Source organism: Bos mutus, chromosome 25 (genome assembly GCF_027580195.1).
Source record: "Bos mutus isolate GX-2022 chromosome 25, NWIPB_WYAK_1.1, whole genome shotgun sequence".
In the NCBI taxonomy this organism is placed as follows: Eukaryota; Metazoa; Chordata; class Mammalia; order Artiodactyla; family Bovidae; genus Bos; species Bos mutus.
This window is the reverse complement of record NC_091641.1, coordinates 2,358,939-2,374,146: the sequence shown is the minus strand read 5'-3', so window position 1 is coordinate 2,374,146 and position 15,208 is coordinate 2,358,939. Positions and strand designations below refer to the sequence as shown.

Genomic DNA, 15,208 nt, shown 5'->3' with positions numbered 1-15,208 from the left:
CAGGGGATCTTCCCGACCCAGGGATCGAACCTGCACCTCTTACGTGTCCTGTATTGGCAGGCAGGTTCTTTACCACTTGTGCCACCTGGGAAGCCCAAGGCCCTTTTCCCTGCCCCTCAGTGTCTAAAACTGTGAAAACAGGAAACAAGAGAGGAGAGTCAGGTTTTGCTCTGCTGCTTGAAGTGATTTGTTATAAGTTCTAATGGAAGCAAAACCCCACTTAAGATGACAAATGGGGGGAAGCCACAGTAATTGGATTTGCTGTTAAGTGGGTGTATTGCTACCAAATTGGACAGAAAATTACCAGGGACTCTTGGCGTGAGGATGATGGTGTCTCCAGTGGTAGGGAGGGGTCTCGTCAGCCCTCCCTGTCTCGCTTCTTCCCAGTTGGCTGCAGCCTCCGTGTTTTCCCTGAGGTTCCCAGGTCCTGCAGACCATCTGGGCCTCAGGGGCACCCAGCCTGCCTGGTGGTCGCAGCCTGGCGCTTTTTTTTTTTTTCCAATTCTGACTCTGATTGCTCGAGATTCCCCATTGGATCCCCATCAGATCAGACAGTTGCCCCACTTCCCGTCATCACCGCCCCCCCCTACCAAACAGGAGTGCTTGTCGTGTTGAAGATGTCACTGTGTTTATTGTGGGGGGAAAGGAGAACGCAAGCTGGCAAGGAGGAGAAAACGGGGTGGGCTGCGGGGGTGGGGAGTCACTATGTGATGGGGTGGGGTTTCAGTTAGGGTCGGTGACTGAGCTCTGCAGATGACGTGTGGATGGTTGAGCAGCAAGGTGAACGGACTGAAAGCCCCTGAACTGACGCTTACAGGTGGGAAACGTCACGTTACCTATGTTACCACAATAAAAACGTAAAAAAAATCTTTTTCGAATGGAGAAGTAACAGTTTCTGGGATCTTGAGCCAGATGGCTCAATCAGGAGGCCAGTGGCTCCAGGCGCCCTCTCTTTCTTGGAGCCCTCTCTGCCTTTCTCTACCTCTCTCCCGGCCTCTGTCTCTACTCTGTCTTTGCCTCTGTCTCTGTCTTTCTCTTACTCTCTTACTTGAGTTGCCTCCAAACCCTTCCCACCCTCTGGTTCCCCAGCCACTGACCTTAACCATCTGTTACGGACTGAACTGTGCGTACCCCAAATTCATGTGTTGAAGCCCAACCCCCAAGGTGGCATTTGGGGGTGGTTCCTTGGGGAGGTAATTAAGTTTAGACGAGGTCATGAAGGTACAACCCCCACGATAGGATTAGTGTGTTTATAAGAGGAGGAAGAGGGACTCCCCTGGTGGTCCTGTGGCTAAGATACCATGTTCCCAATGCAGGGGCCCGGGTTTGATTCCTGGTCAGAGAACTAGATTCCACATGTCGCAACTAAAGATCCCACATCCCTCGTGCCACCACTGAGACTTGCACAGCCAAATAAAAAGGTTTTTTTAAAGGGGAAGAAACTGGAGTTCACCCCTCCCCCGCCTCTCTCTCTCTCCGACTTGGGAGGACACAGCAAGAAGGTGACCATCTGTAAGCTGGCTGTCTATGAGCCGGGAAGAGGGCCCTCACCAAAAGTCAGGTCTTCTTGACCTTAGACTCCAGCCTCTGTATCCATGAGAAATAGATGTCCGTTTAAACAGCCCAGTCTCTGGTCTTCGGCTGTAGCAGTCCCATACGAGGCGGACACCTATCACCTGTAGGTCTGCAGACCTGGGGCCCCCCCCTTCTGAGCCTCTGCCTCTCAGAGGAAAGAGTGCCTGCAAGGATTGTTCCCTGCTTCCTAGAGGGTGTCACAAAAGGGCCCAAGCTGTCACCTCCCTCCTGGTTGCTATGGAGACCCACGGGGAGGTTCCCCATTTTCCCCATCCCCCAACCCCCGGCAACCACTTCACTTTCTATCTCTATGAGTTTGACTTTTTTTTTTTTAGAGTCCACATATAAGTGATACCATATTTGTATTTGTCTTTCTCTGTCTGGCTTATTTCACTTAACATTGTGCCCTCAAGGTCCATCTGTGTGAGGTCAATCACTCACTTGTATCCGACTCTTTGCGCCCCCACGAACGGTAGCCTGCCAGGCTCCTCTGTCCATGGGATTTCCCAGGCAAGAATACCGGAGTGGGTTGCCATTTCCTTCTCCAGGGGAATCTGCTGGATCCGGGGATTGAACCCGTGTCTCCTGCGCTGGCCGACGGATTCTTTACCGGTGAGCCACCTGGGAAGCCCCAGGGTCCACCGTGTTCTAACAAATGACAGGGTTTCCTTCTTTCTCACGGCTGAATAATAGCCCATTCCTTATGCCCCGCATCTTCTGAAGCCATTTATCTGTGATGGACACCTAGGCTGTTTCTCTGTCTTGGCCATGGTGAATAATGCTGCTATGAACATGGCAGTTCCAATATCCTTTTTTAAATGTCCTTTGGCTCTATACCCAGAAGTGGGATTGCTGGATCATTTGGCAGCTCTATTTTTAATTCTTGAGGAATCTCCAAGCTGTTTTTCCTAGCGGCTGCACCGATTTACATTTCCACTAACATTGCACAAAGGTTCCCTTTTCTCCACGTCCTCACCAACGCTTGTTATCTCCTGCCTTTCTGATCATCACCATCCTAACAGATGTGTGGTGATAGCTCATTGTGGTTTTGATTTGCATTTCCCTGACGCTGAGTGATGCTGAGCCTCTTTATGTACCCGGGGGTCATTTGCATGTCTTCCTTGGAAAAACGTATATTCGGTTCTCGTGCCCAGTTTTAAATCAGATTTTTTTTTTTTTAACTCTATTGAGTTGTGAGAGTTCTTTGTATCTTTTGGATGTTAAGCCCTTATCAAGTGGCTGATTGCAACTATTTTCTCCCATTTTGGAGGTTGCTTTTTCATTTCATTTTCCTGGTGGCTCAGATGGTAAAGAATCTGCCTGCAGTGGAGGAGACCTGGGTTTGATCTCTGGGTTAGGAAGAGCCCCTGGAGGAGGGCATGGCAACCCACTCCAGTAATCTTGCCTGGAGAACCCCGTGGAGAGAGAAGCCTGGTGGGCTACAGTCCAAGGGGTCGCAAAGAGTCGGACATGACTGAGTGGCTAACACTTTTCATTTCATGGATGCTCTCACTTGCTGGGCAGGAGCTCTGGAGTTAGCGGAGGCCCGTTTGTTTATCTCTGCTTTTGTTGCGCCGTCTTTAGTCCATCGCCAGCCTTTGATCTTCGCACCAGATCAGACTAAGCTGAGAGCTGGTCAGTCCTCCAGCCTCACTTCTGAAGAATCTGTTGGCTCTGCTTCTTCCACGGGGCCTCGTCCAGGTTTTGTATTTGTTTAGAGGTTATTTTTAGCTGGCTGGACCAGCGTTTGAGGTAAATCGTGTGGGTACTTATGCAGCATTATTTTTTTAAATGATCATGACTATTTTCAACTGGTTATAAGTTCTTAGGCAGAAACATTTCCTTTTTAAGGCGCCGTTTTTCTGGCAGTTAAGAAGACTAATCTGAAAGATTAGCCAAAATAGCTGCTTGTTGAATTGCTTGAGTCCGGGAAAGACGGGCGCTGCTTCTGTTCAAGACGCTCGCTGGGGTGAGAAGGAAGGAGAGACCGAGGATTGCTGTGCACGCCGGTGAGCAGTGAGCTCCTTTCTAGAACCAAGATTTCTTTTTTCTCTTTCTTTCTTCCTTTCTAAAAACTAGAAAACTCACCTTCATCAACGATTAAGAGCATAAACTTGACCCAGAGACCCATCCCCCCAAATTCAAGTTAAAGAAAGTCCATTGAGACTTCCCTGGGTGGTCCAGTGGTTAAGACTCCTCTCTCCCAAGCCAGTGGGCAGAGGTTCAATTCTTGGTTGGAGAACTAAGATCCCGATGCTGCATAGCATGTCCAAAAAAAAAAGAATCACTGGAAATAATAAGTGCAGACTGCCAGATCCTATCCCAGGAGAGCTCGATTTAGAAGAATTGGGGAGGCCCTGCAATCTGCATCTTTTCATTCATCCCAGGTGGTTTATAGACTGCACTTTCTGAAACGGTGATAAATACAGATGTCCAGAGTCATCTGATTTTTATTAATCCATCAGATCGAAGGATGGAGAACTTTTTTTTGGACCCAAGTTGAAAGACATGTTTAAAATAGTTCAATAAAGTCCCAAAGAATTCACGCCCATAAAATATAGGTTAAATGAAAATGGAAGAAATATTTTAAAATTTTTGATGAAAGTAGGTTTTGTTAATGCAGAGGAATTTCATTATCTGTCTCCATATGAGTTTTTTAAAAAATATTTATTTATTTGGCTGCGATGGGTCTGAGTTGTTGTATGCGAACTCTGACCTGTGGCAGGTGGGATCTAGTTCGCTGACCAGGGATCAGATCCAAGCCGCTTGGCACTGGGAACGTGGCGTTTTAACCACTGGACTACCCAGGAAGTCCCCCCATATGAGGTTTTTTTTTTTTTTAAACTTTGAACAAGTAATAATTCTAGATTTCACAGGAAGTTGCCAAAATGTATAGGAAGGTGCTCTTCAAACAGTTTTGTCCAATGGTGATACCTTGCATGACTATCGTAATATAATATTTTTCTATACAGATAGTAACATACATGTAGATAGTAGACATGAGGTGTAATAACTGGGAAACTCAATTGATATAATCTACAGAACCAATTTAGATTTCACTAGTTTTACTTGTGTGTGCACGTGTGTGTGTGTATGTGCCTGTATGCAATTTTATCACACATGTTGATTCATGTAAACAGCGTCACGATTAAGACACAGAATTGTCCTATCAGCACAAGGGGTCTGCGTGATAAGCTATCTCTTTCTGCCTTACTTACTCGTCTTCTTGCCCCACCATGGGTGGGCAACCCCTAGTTCTAATCTGTTTTCTGTCCCTATGACAGAATCATACATCGCAGCTTGTGTAACCATTCACCTGTTCTCGGACGCTTTTGTTGTTTCCACTTCAGGTTGTTACAAGTAGAGCTGCTATGAACATTCATGCACAGGTTGTGTATGAGCATAGACTTCCATTCTGCTGGGATGAATGCCCAGGAGCGCAATTGCTGGGTCATATGGAAAGAACATATTTAGTTGTGTAAGAAACCTCCAGACTGGTTCCCAAAGTGGCTGTCTCATTTCCCATTCCCACCAGCCATGGATGTGTGATCTGGCTTCTCCACATCATCACCAGCATTTGGTATTGTCACTATTTTTAATTTTAGCCATTCTGACACATACATAGTGATACTTCATTGTGTTCTTCGTTTGCATTTCCTCAGTGACTAATGATGTTGAACATCTTTTCATGTGCTTGGCATCTCTACACTTTTTGTTGAAATATCTATGTATTTTTTTGTCCATTTAAAAATTAGATTTCTTTTTCCTTTTTTTTGGGGGGGGTGGTGCCATACTTCAAGGCTTGTGGATCTTCATTCCCTGATTAGGGATTGAATCACAGAAGTAAAAGTGCCGAGTCCTAAGCACTGGACCACCGGGTAATTTCCCTAGATTTCTTGTTTATTTTTCTGTATAGAGTGTTTTTTACTGTTGAATTTTGATGGACATTTATGTATTCTAGATATTCCATTGAAAACATCTTTATTTTCCTTCCTGATCACAGAGGTCATGGATGTTCATTATTTTTAAACTTCCAGCACTTCTGAAATATATAATATAGAATGTGAAAGTTCTCTGATATTCTAGCAGAGATGTAACCATATTAACTGATATCAGAGGATTTTTTTTCTTCTGCAGGTACTATAAACCTATTCATGTAAATACTTTTTTTTTTTTAACCAAAATGAGATGAATGCAAACTGCTTTACTTTGCTTCTTTTTTTTCCATTTCATAAGGTATCCTAGACATCTTTTCTCACGGCTGTTAGAGACCTACCTCCTATTTTTTAACATCTGCATAATAATTCAGTTGTACGTGTGAAACTTCAAAACTACAATGAAAGCATTCACTTGAAAGCCAGGAAAGTTCCCATTGTATTTTGTTTCATTTACGTTGGAGATTTATCATCCTGAAGCACACGGCTGTTCTTAGGAGCCAAGACAACATCCAGGTTTAACGGAGCTCGTGCTTGAAACTGAGGTATCAGTCATGTGGACCAGTGGTCTGTTAAGTTTTTCTCAAGTTTCCTTAAGAGCCTGTCACCCTCCTCTCCCCGAGTGTTTTTTTTCTAGACGCCTTTGACTCTGGCATGGATTAAGCAGCAGGAAGAAGCAGGCCTGGGCGTCAAGCTACAGCCAGTCCCGGGAACACAGCTTTGGGTTCTTTTCTCGGCCGCTTTGTGGAAACTGATCTTACGTTTTGCACAAAAGCTTCTTCCTTTCCTTCTGATTTAGATGAACAGTCGAAGCCCCAGGGCTTCCCTGGTGCCTCCGATGGTAAAGAATCTGCCGGTAATGCTGGAGACCCGGGTTCCATCTCTGGGTCGGGAAGATCCCCTGGAGAGGAGAAAGGCAACCCACTCCAGTATTCTTGCCTGGAGAATCCCCATGGACAGAGGGGCCTGGTGGGCTACAGTCCATGGGGTTGCAGAGTCGGACACGATTGAGTGACTAACACTTTCACTTCTCGAAGTCCCAGCAGTGCCTCCGTGGCTCCATGTCACCGGCGTCCTGTTCTCTCCTGACCTCCTCCCGCCTCCTGGCTGATCCCAGCCTCCGCACCCTCCTTGTCCCTCCTCAGAGCCTCCTTCTTTGAGCTACTCCCCCCACACTCCCCCCATGGTGACTCCCATTTCCTCTCCCCCTCCAAGTCTTTGTTCCTTAAAAAAAAACAGATTTGATCCTTTACTTTAAGTATAGTATGTTTATCAAGATGAGTCAGTGGTACGATCTGCTGCTGCTGCTGCTAAGTCACTTCAGTCGTGTCCGACTCTGTGTGACCCCATAGACGGCAGCCCACCAGGCTCCCGGTCCCTGGGATTCTCCAGGCAAGAACACTGGAGTGGGGTGCCATTTCTAGTTTATGCTTATTGCCAACAGAAAGGCTTGGGAAAGAATGTTTCAGTACTGTAAATGTAGCCTTTTTTTTTAATGCCCCAATTTTTAATAAGTCCCTGCATGGCGTGGGACTTGGTTCTTCTTGGTTCTCTGACCAGGGATCGAATTCATGCCCTCTGCAGGGAGAGTGCCAGTCCTAACCCACGATGGCGGGAAGACCCTAAGGCTCTTGGATACTGTATTCAGAATATTCTCCTCCCTCTATTTTCGATAACAGAAGGAGATCCATTAAGTGATCTTTTTGTTTTCTTTTATTTGGCCTGATTTGCAGCCTATGGGATCTTAATTCCCCCAGTCAGGGGTCAAACCCAGGGCCCCCCCACCCCCACCCACCCAATCACGGCAGTGAGAGCAGAGTCCTAACCACTGGACTGCCAGGGAGGTCCCTTACATGACCTTCTTGGCACTAATATTCTTCCCCCTCAGTCATTGGTAACATCATTGTATCTATCCAGAGCAGCTAAAAATCCTCCTATCAATTGAATATGAATTGAAGGATGAATAGGACTCTGACTGCTCTCCTTCAAATGGTGATCTCTATTCACAAATTTCGTTTCTCCACAGACCTTATTATCAGGATGTTTTAAGTTGTGGTAAAATACACCTAATATAAAGTTTTACCATTTTAACCAGTTTTAAGCATCCAGTTCAGGGGCATTAAGGACATTCACACTGTTAGGCACCCATCACCGCCCTCATCTCCAGAACTCATTTCATCTTCCCCAACTGAAGCTCTGCTCCCCTTAAACACTCACTCCCGGTTCACCGCCCCCTCTGCAGCCCCTGGCGCCCACTCTTCTACTTTCTGTCCCCATGAATATGTCCTCCAGGGACTTCATAGAAGTGGGATCACACAGTATCTGTCCTTTCGTGTCTGGTTTATTTCGCTCAGCATCACGTCCTCATGGTTCACCTGCGTTGTAGCGGGTGCCAGAAGCTCCTTTCTTTCTAAAGCTGAAGAGCATTCCGTTGTGTGGAGGGATGCATTCTGTTTATCCATTTATCATCCGTCTGTGGACAAGAGTTGTGTCCGTTTTTCGGCTGTTGCGAATAATGCCTCGTTATCTTTTCATTTAGTGTAAAGTTATGTTCCACAAGTGTAGGAATTGTTGTCTGTTTCGACCGTGGATGTATTTCATATGCCTAAAACAGAGCCTGGTACACAGTAGGTACTTACTGAGTGAATGAGTGCATGAATGCGCTCCTCTTTGCCCATTGCTGTTGCTGGGGGGCTGTGTTCTAAGGCTCTCCAGCCGTCATGCGTTAGAGGTTCTAGGTCCATTTGGCCAGCACTTTGTCCAGGTGCCTGCCCATTCATTCATTCATATTTATTCTGCTTTTACTATGTGCTGGGCCCTGAGCCAGACACAGGACGCATGGTGAGCAAAACCAGGCCAAGTCCCTGCTTTCTGAGCTCTAAGAGGGGACACAGACATCGTCAGATAATCGCACAGACTTCTTGTTAAAGAGAGCCATGGAAAGGCACTTCTCCTCCACGCTTTTTCCACTGGATCCAAGTGGCCCACTTGTTCTTTTTTACTGTTGAGTTTTGAAAATTTCTTATGTATTCTCAGTACAAGTGCTTTGTTGGCTATGTGATTTGCAAATAATCTCTCCCAGTCTGTGATGTGTCTTTTCATCCCCTTATCAGCGTCTTCTGTAGAGCAAATCTCTTTAGTTTTAATGAGGTCCAATTTATCCCTTTTTTTCCCTTTATGGAAACGAGATGATCGTTTTTTTTTTTTGCTCGTAAGACATGACATGAAATTGACCATTAGTGGCCACTTAGCACATTCGGAATACTGGGCGACCGTCACTACTGTCTAGCTCCAGACGTTTTCATCAGCCCAGGAGGAAACCCCAGGCTCATTCCCTCCTCTGCACAGCCTGTTTTCTACCTCTGCGCATCTGCCAGCATTTCACAGATAAATGGAACTATGTCATGACCTCTCGTGTCTGGCTTCTTTCACAGAGCGTGATATTTTCAGATGACAGAGTTTTGATCAGACTCGTGGCTCTGCAGTGACAGTCTGCATTCCTGTCGGGTCCTCCATCAGCATAACATTTCTTGGTGGGGAGCCACACCGTGTGACTTGTGGGATCTTAGTTCCCTGACCAGGGACTGAACCACCTGGCCCCTTTATTTATTTGGCTGCATTGAGTCTTAGTTGCGGCATGCTGGATCCTCGCTGTGGCACATGGGCCCCAGAGTGCCTGGGCCCCGGAGTGCACAGGCTTAGCTGCTCTATGGCACATGGAATTTTAGTTTCCTGACCAGAGATCGAACCCAAATCCCCTGAATTGCAAGGTGGATTCTTAACCACGGGACCACCAGGGAAGTCCCTCTATATCCTTTTATATCTGAATCTGCCCACTCCTCCCTGTCCATCTCCACTCCTGCCATCCGAGCTTGTGCCCTCATCTTTGCTGCTGCTGCTGCTAAATTGCTTCAGTCACGTCTGACTCTGCGCTACGGACCATAGTCCGCCAGGCTCCTCCGTTCAGGGGATTCTCCAGGCAAGAATACTGGAGTGGGTTGCCATGCGCTCCTCCAGGGGATCTTCCTGAGCCCGGGATCGGATCCGCATCTCTTACCTCTCCTGCATTGGCAGTCGGGTTCTTTACCACTAGGCCTTTGTCTTTGACCTGCATCAAATCCCAAACTTGTTTTTCTGCCTCCTGTCTTAACCCTCCAAACCTCCCTCCTCCCACACACATCTTTCCAAAATGCAAACGTGACCCAATCCCCTTTCCCAATCCTTACCCAAGTAATGACTCTCAGGCACCTCTCATCAAAGTCTGGGGCGATTAATCACTACATTAAAAGACTCATGGTGTGGGGAAATGTAACTCACAGTCAGGAGGTGCTTTACCTCACTTTATCCCAGCCCACTCTTGATCCTGCCTGGGGAAAAAAAAAAAAAGAATGTGATGGAGCTCAGAGCATATGGTATTTTTAGAAACGAAAGTAGGTTCTTTACTTGGGAAACATGTAAGTATTCTGAGTCCACCCATCCATGAAAAAATCACCTTCAAACACTCCAGGCCCTGAGGATTCCAGATAGAAAGGTAAAAAGATGGTATATTCTTAAATTAGTCATTTAATTGGAAATGGAAAAATTAGGTGGTTTTTTTTCCCCTATTTTTCGGGTGCACCACATAGCTTATGAGATTTTAGTTCTCCGACCAGGGATCGAACTCACAGCCCCTGCAATGGAAATGCACTTTCTTTCTCTGGCGGTGTCAAGCCTCCGCTGAGGCACGTGGGGTCTTCACTGTGTCACGTGGGGTCTTCTTGCTGCAGTGCATAGACTCTAGCTGCAGTGCTTGGGCTCAGTAGTTGGGGCAGGCAGGCTTAGTCGCTCTGTGGCAGGTGGGATCTTAGTTCCCCGACCAGGGATCAAACCCCAGTTCCCAGCGTTGCAAGGTGGATTCTGGACCACCAGGGAAGTCCCAGGCCTGTGCTTTTCAACCACACAGCAGCTTTTAGGTGGGTCAGCAATGAAAACAAGGATTTGGCTGGGGATGCTGGGTGCGTGAGGCCAGGTGAGCAGATCCAGGCATTCAAAGGTCCCTATTGACAAATAAACATTTGCCCCATGGGACCCGACCACCCAGCATCTCCCCAACATGCACCTTTTAAGTGTCGGCAAATGAAACAGATAGAACCTTGAGCTTAAAACGGGATGCTTGCTTTTTGGCAAATCCATTGTAAGGACTATCGGTCTTCAGAGGTTGTTTTTCACTGACCCTTTGGAGTATGAGGCTGTACTTAGGTGTACCTTCAAATCATAGCTGTTTCAGAAATTCATATCAGGAGAACTTCGTTGCTGGTTACTTACACAGTACGTGGTAAGACCATTTGGGAAATTTAATAAAATTTCATAGTTAACCAAACAAATGAAAAAAGCCTTTTCAGAGGAGGAAAATGGAAATAACTTTTTAAATGCCCTTTGTCTTTTAACCATGGAGTTTTGCCTTGACTGTGGCTGCTTGCCACTGTCGTTTTTAGAGCTGAGGTCTCATGCATAAAGCCTAGAATTCTTCTGTTGAAAGGCACTTCCTTCTGCTATTTTATCACCTTCCTGGTTTTGTCTAATCTCACCCAGATTATGGTCGTATTTCTTGGCTTTTTTTAATGTGCACATTAAAATTTCAAACACAGAGTCTTTGTTCTGCAGTCTTGACTTTTCGTGCACCCTTAGGCATATTTTGGGACTCTTACAAAGAAGAATGTTTTGCTTTAAATGATCTTATATCGTTAAGCCTACTTTGTCATGTTCAACTTCTCAAATTTTCATGCATTCTGATGAGGTATTCTATTTAAAGAGTATTTTGTTTTAATTAAGCCCATCTTAAGAGACATTTGGTTTTTGCCAAGAATGTGCTTTCTCCCTTACAAATCAGTTATATTTATAACATTCATAAACTAACTTACTAGCAAAGGCAAAATCTCAGCTGCACTGTGGCTGTGTCTTCTAAGTTCATGGGGGATCCAAGGAAAAAAAGAACAGGTTAAGCGAAATCAAGACAAATAAAGACACTTAAACACACGTGGACTTTATTTCCAATATTTTTTTTCCTTCTGAAATACTGGGTTTTAAAGTTGTTTTACAGACAAATTTCTCATCTCTGGAAAGAAGGCGGAGGGTAGGTTGCTATGTTTGTGAGCAAATTGTGGAGAAAACTACATTGGAAATTCCAATTCTCCCTTTGTTCTATTAGGCTGCATCTAAAAATTCAAGTTTATCTTTTCCTGAATATGACAATAAACACCCACATAATAGAGTATACAGAATATAACAGAAAAATAGAGACAGGAGAATGAAAGTCATCTATCTCTTATCAAAAGGCAACCACTGTTACTATTTTGGTCTATTTTGTTCAGAATATTTTACATGTAACTTTCTTATGTGGTTAGGATCACATCATATACAATAATTTTTTATCCTGTGTTTTTATTGTGGTAAAAATACACATAACAAAATCCGTCATTTGAACCATCCTTAAATGTACAGTTCAGTGGTGGTGAGCACCCATCACCACCTGTGTGTACCATGCATGTACGCTCAGGTCGTGTCTGACTCTTTGCCACCCCATGGACTGTAGCCCGCCAGGCTCCTCTGTTCATGGAATTTTCCAGACCAGAATACTGGAGTGGGGTGCCATTTCCTTCTCCAGGGCATCTCCCCAACCCAGGAATCGAACCTGAATCTCCCGCATTGGCAGGCAGGTTCAGGAGACATCTTGTTTTCAATGATCTGGGACAGGCAAACGCAGTGTCTCTAACTAGGTGTGCCTATTATTAAATTCCACACCTCAGTGGATAGTTCTTGCTGAGGTGTGTGGAGGGAAAGGTGAAGAAGTAAAATGTGCCTCCAAGGTCACAGGCACTCAGACCTGCCTGGTGGGATGCAGACGAAAAAAATCCTCCAGCAACTGAGTTACAGCTTGTGTCTTTGCCACGGGACTTCTCACCACATCCTGATATGCCACTTCTTGCTTCCAGGGAAGAGTACCTGGGATTTAGACTGGTAAACAAGTCAACTCTTGGTTGTCATTGATGGCCGGGGACAAGGATGATGCATAAGTAAACAGGTAACTTTCAAAGTGCATTTTAGCTACTATCATTGTAATTTCTTCCCCTACCAAATTTTCTCTAAGTAGCAAAATGGGATTATTTGGAAGGTGGTTCCTTTCTTCTGGGCTTCCCTTGTGGTTCAGCTGGTAAAGAATCCGCCTGCAATGTGGGAGACCTGGATTCCATCCCTGGGTTGGGAAGATCCCCTGGAGAAGGAAAAGGCTACCCACCAGTATTCTGGCCTGGAGAATTCCATGGCCTGTATAGTGCATGGGGTGGCAAAGAGTTAGACAAAACTGAGCGACTTTCACTTTCACTTTCCTTTGTTCTATTTTTTTCTTCTTTCCTGGTCTTGTAGGGTGTGGATAATCCAAGGGCTGGATACTCATTGTCCAAGTAAGAAATAGCTACAAAGATGTTAGATGAGAATACCTCTATAGACTATAGAAGAAGTCTAAAGAAGAAATACAGATGGCCAATAGACACACGAAAAGATGCTCAACATTGCTAATTACCAGAGAAATGCAAATTAAAACTATAATAAGGTACCACCTCGTACCGATCAGAATGACTATCATTAAAAACTCTACAACTAACAAATGCTAGAGAGGATGGGGAGAAAAGGGAACCCTCCTACACCGTTGGTGGGCACGCAAGTTGGTGCAGCCACTATGGAAAACAGTACTCAGAAAACTAAAGAGAGAATTATCATATGATCCAGCAATCCCACTCCTGGGCATATGTCTGGACAAAACTCTTAATTCAAAAAGATACTGTACCCCTCTGTTCATAGCCGCACTATTCACAATAGTCAGGATGTGGAGACAATCTAAAGGTCCCTCGACCGACGAATGGACAGAGAAGACATGGTGCGCGTATCAGCAGAATACACTACTCAGCCACGAAAAGAACGACATACTGCCACCGGCAGCCACGTGGGTGCAATTAAGGATGATCATACTAAGTGAAGTAGGTCGGAAAGAGAAAGACAAATAACATATGACATCACTTATATGCGGAATCTACAATATAACACGGATGAACCTGTCTACAAAACAGACTCACAGACACAGAGAATGGACTTCCGGTTGTCAAGGGGGCGGGGCTGGGGGCGGACGGAGTGCAAGGCTGGGGCTAGCGGGTGTACGCTATTGTCTATAGAATGGATGAACGACAAGGTCCTACTGTATGGCACGAGGAACTATTCCATCTCCTGTGATAAACCATAACGGAAAAGAATATTTGAAATAGGAATGCATGTATCTGTATAACTGAATTAATTTGCTCTACAGCAGAAATCAACGCAATACTGTAAATCAACTATACTTCAATAGAAAAACATTGTTTAACGTTAGATGATGCACTAGAAATTAATAGGTGTCCCACGTGCTGTTTTTGGAAAACCAAAGTTCAACCTGATTTCATGGGACGGGCCCTCTACCTTAGACCCCGGGCTCTGAGATTTCCCGACAGAAGGCAACTTTATGCTGTTTTATCCTCAGGATCAACTATCAGTCCGCTCCACGTCCAGTGCCCAGCTCAGTGGGCAGCTCCCCCTGGTTTCTGGTTGTGGGAGATTCAGGTGAGGGCCGGGGAGAAACCATCTTTCCTTCACCATCCCCCATCTCTTTTCATATTCTGGTTATTAATAATTAATTCTCCCCGTTAATTCTCAGTGCTCTGTTCTTTTGGACCAGGCCAAAGCACACTTTGCTTTTCCTATTTCCTTTCACTCTAATCATGAAATCCCTCCAGGCTGAAGCTTCTTCTCAGAAACCTGGCAATTAGAAGAGGCAGCGGGTCTCTCGCCAACACTTCATTTGGAGCCGCGTCATCAATAATTAACCCCAAGTTACACTCAGCACACAAATGCTCAGCACACAAATGCACCGGGTGAGATTGGCGAGGGCGCGGGCGCCTTCTCTCCTGGGTTTTTACCCGCGTTTGCGAAATCCAGGAAACGGACGCAGCCCGTTCCATTAGCAGGAGTGAGCCGTCCGCTCTGGAACACTTAGGAAACCGCAGCCCAGACGCCTCTCTCCTGCACTTCAACTTGAGAGTTGTTCGTCCAGCTGTTGTCTAAGGCCCAGGACAGCGCTTTCTCCCACCGGCATCTCACAGGGCCGCCCAGGCTGCAGCTGTCCTGCGCACATTTGTATTTTGACTTGTTGCCTACTGAGTCGCATCCCTGGGGATGACGGTGGAGGGTGAAGGGTGGATTCCGAAGGAGCTGTGGTCACCTTGACCCAAATCCAGTCCGTGGCTAAAACAGTCACTGTGAAAGGGATCTAGATGGGTTGGTGGGCTTCTTTTTTTTTTTTTCTCCCTTCCTTCCTTCCTTCCTCCCCTTCCTTCCAGGGACGGGGCTGGGGAACTAGTGTTTAATGAGGACAGAGTTTCAGTTTGGGGAGATGACAAAATTCTGGAGGTGGGTGGTGGTGGTGGTGGTGGTTGCATGACAACGTGAATGTACTTCCTTCCCCTGAACCAGATACTTTGCGATGGCTAACCTGGTACATTGTATGTTGTGCAGATTTTCCCACAAAAATGTATACAACTTTCTTAAAAAAACAAATCTGTTTTTTTTTTTAATTCTGGTAAAAACACTGATTTTATTATTCAGAAAAAAAAAAAAAAAAAGGAAAAGACAGAAAC

At 45.5% G+C, this 15,208-nt stretch overlaps 1 long non-coding RNA gene across 1 annotated transcript; it reads left to right on the top strand.

The window, feature by feature from the left end:
• Positions 1-3,344: 3,344 nt before the first annotated feature.
• Positions 3,345-14,937, top strand: LOC138985578 (uncharacterized). Its single transcript, XR_011462620.1, has 3 exons — positions 3,345-3,584; positions 12,482-12,570; positions 12,912-14,937. It is a non-coding gene; the product is annotated as an uncharacterized lncRNA (long non-coding RNA).
• The last annotated feature ends 271 nt before the right edge of the window (positions 14,938-15,208 follow it).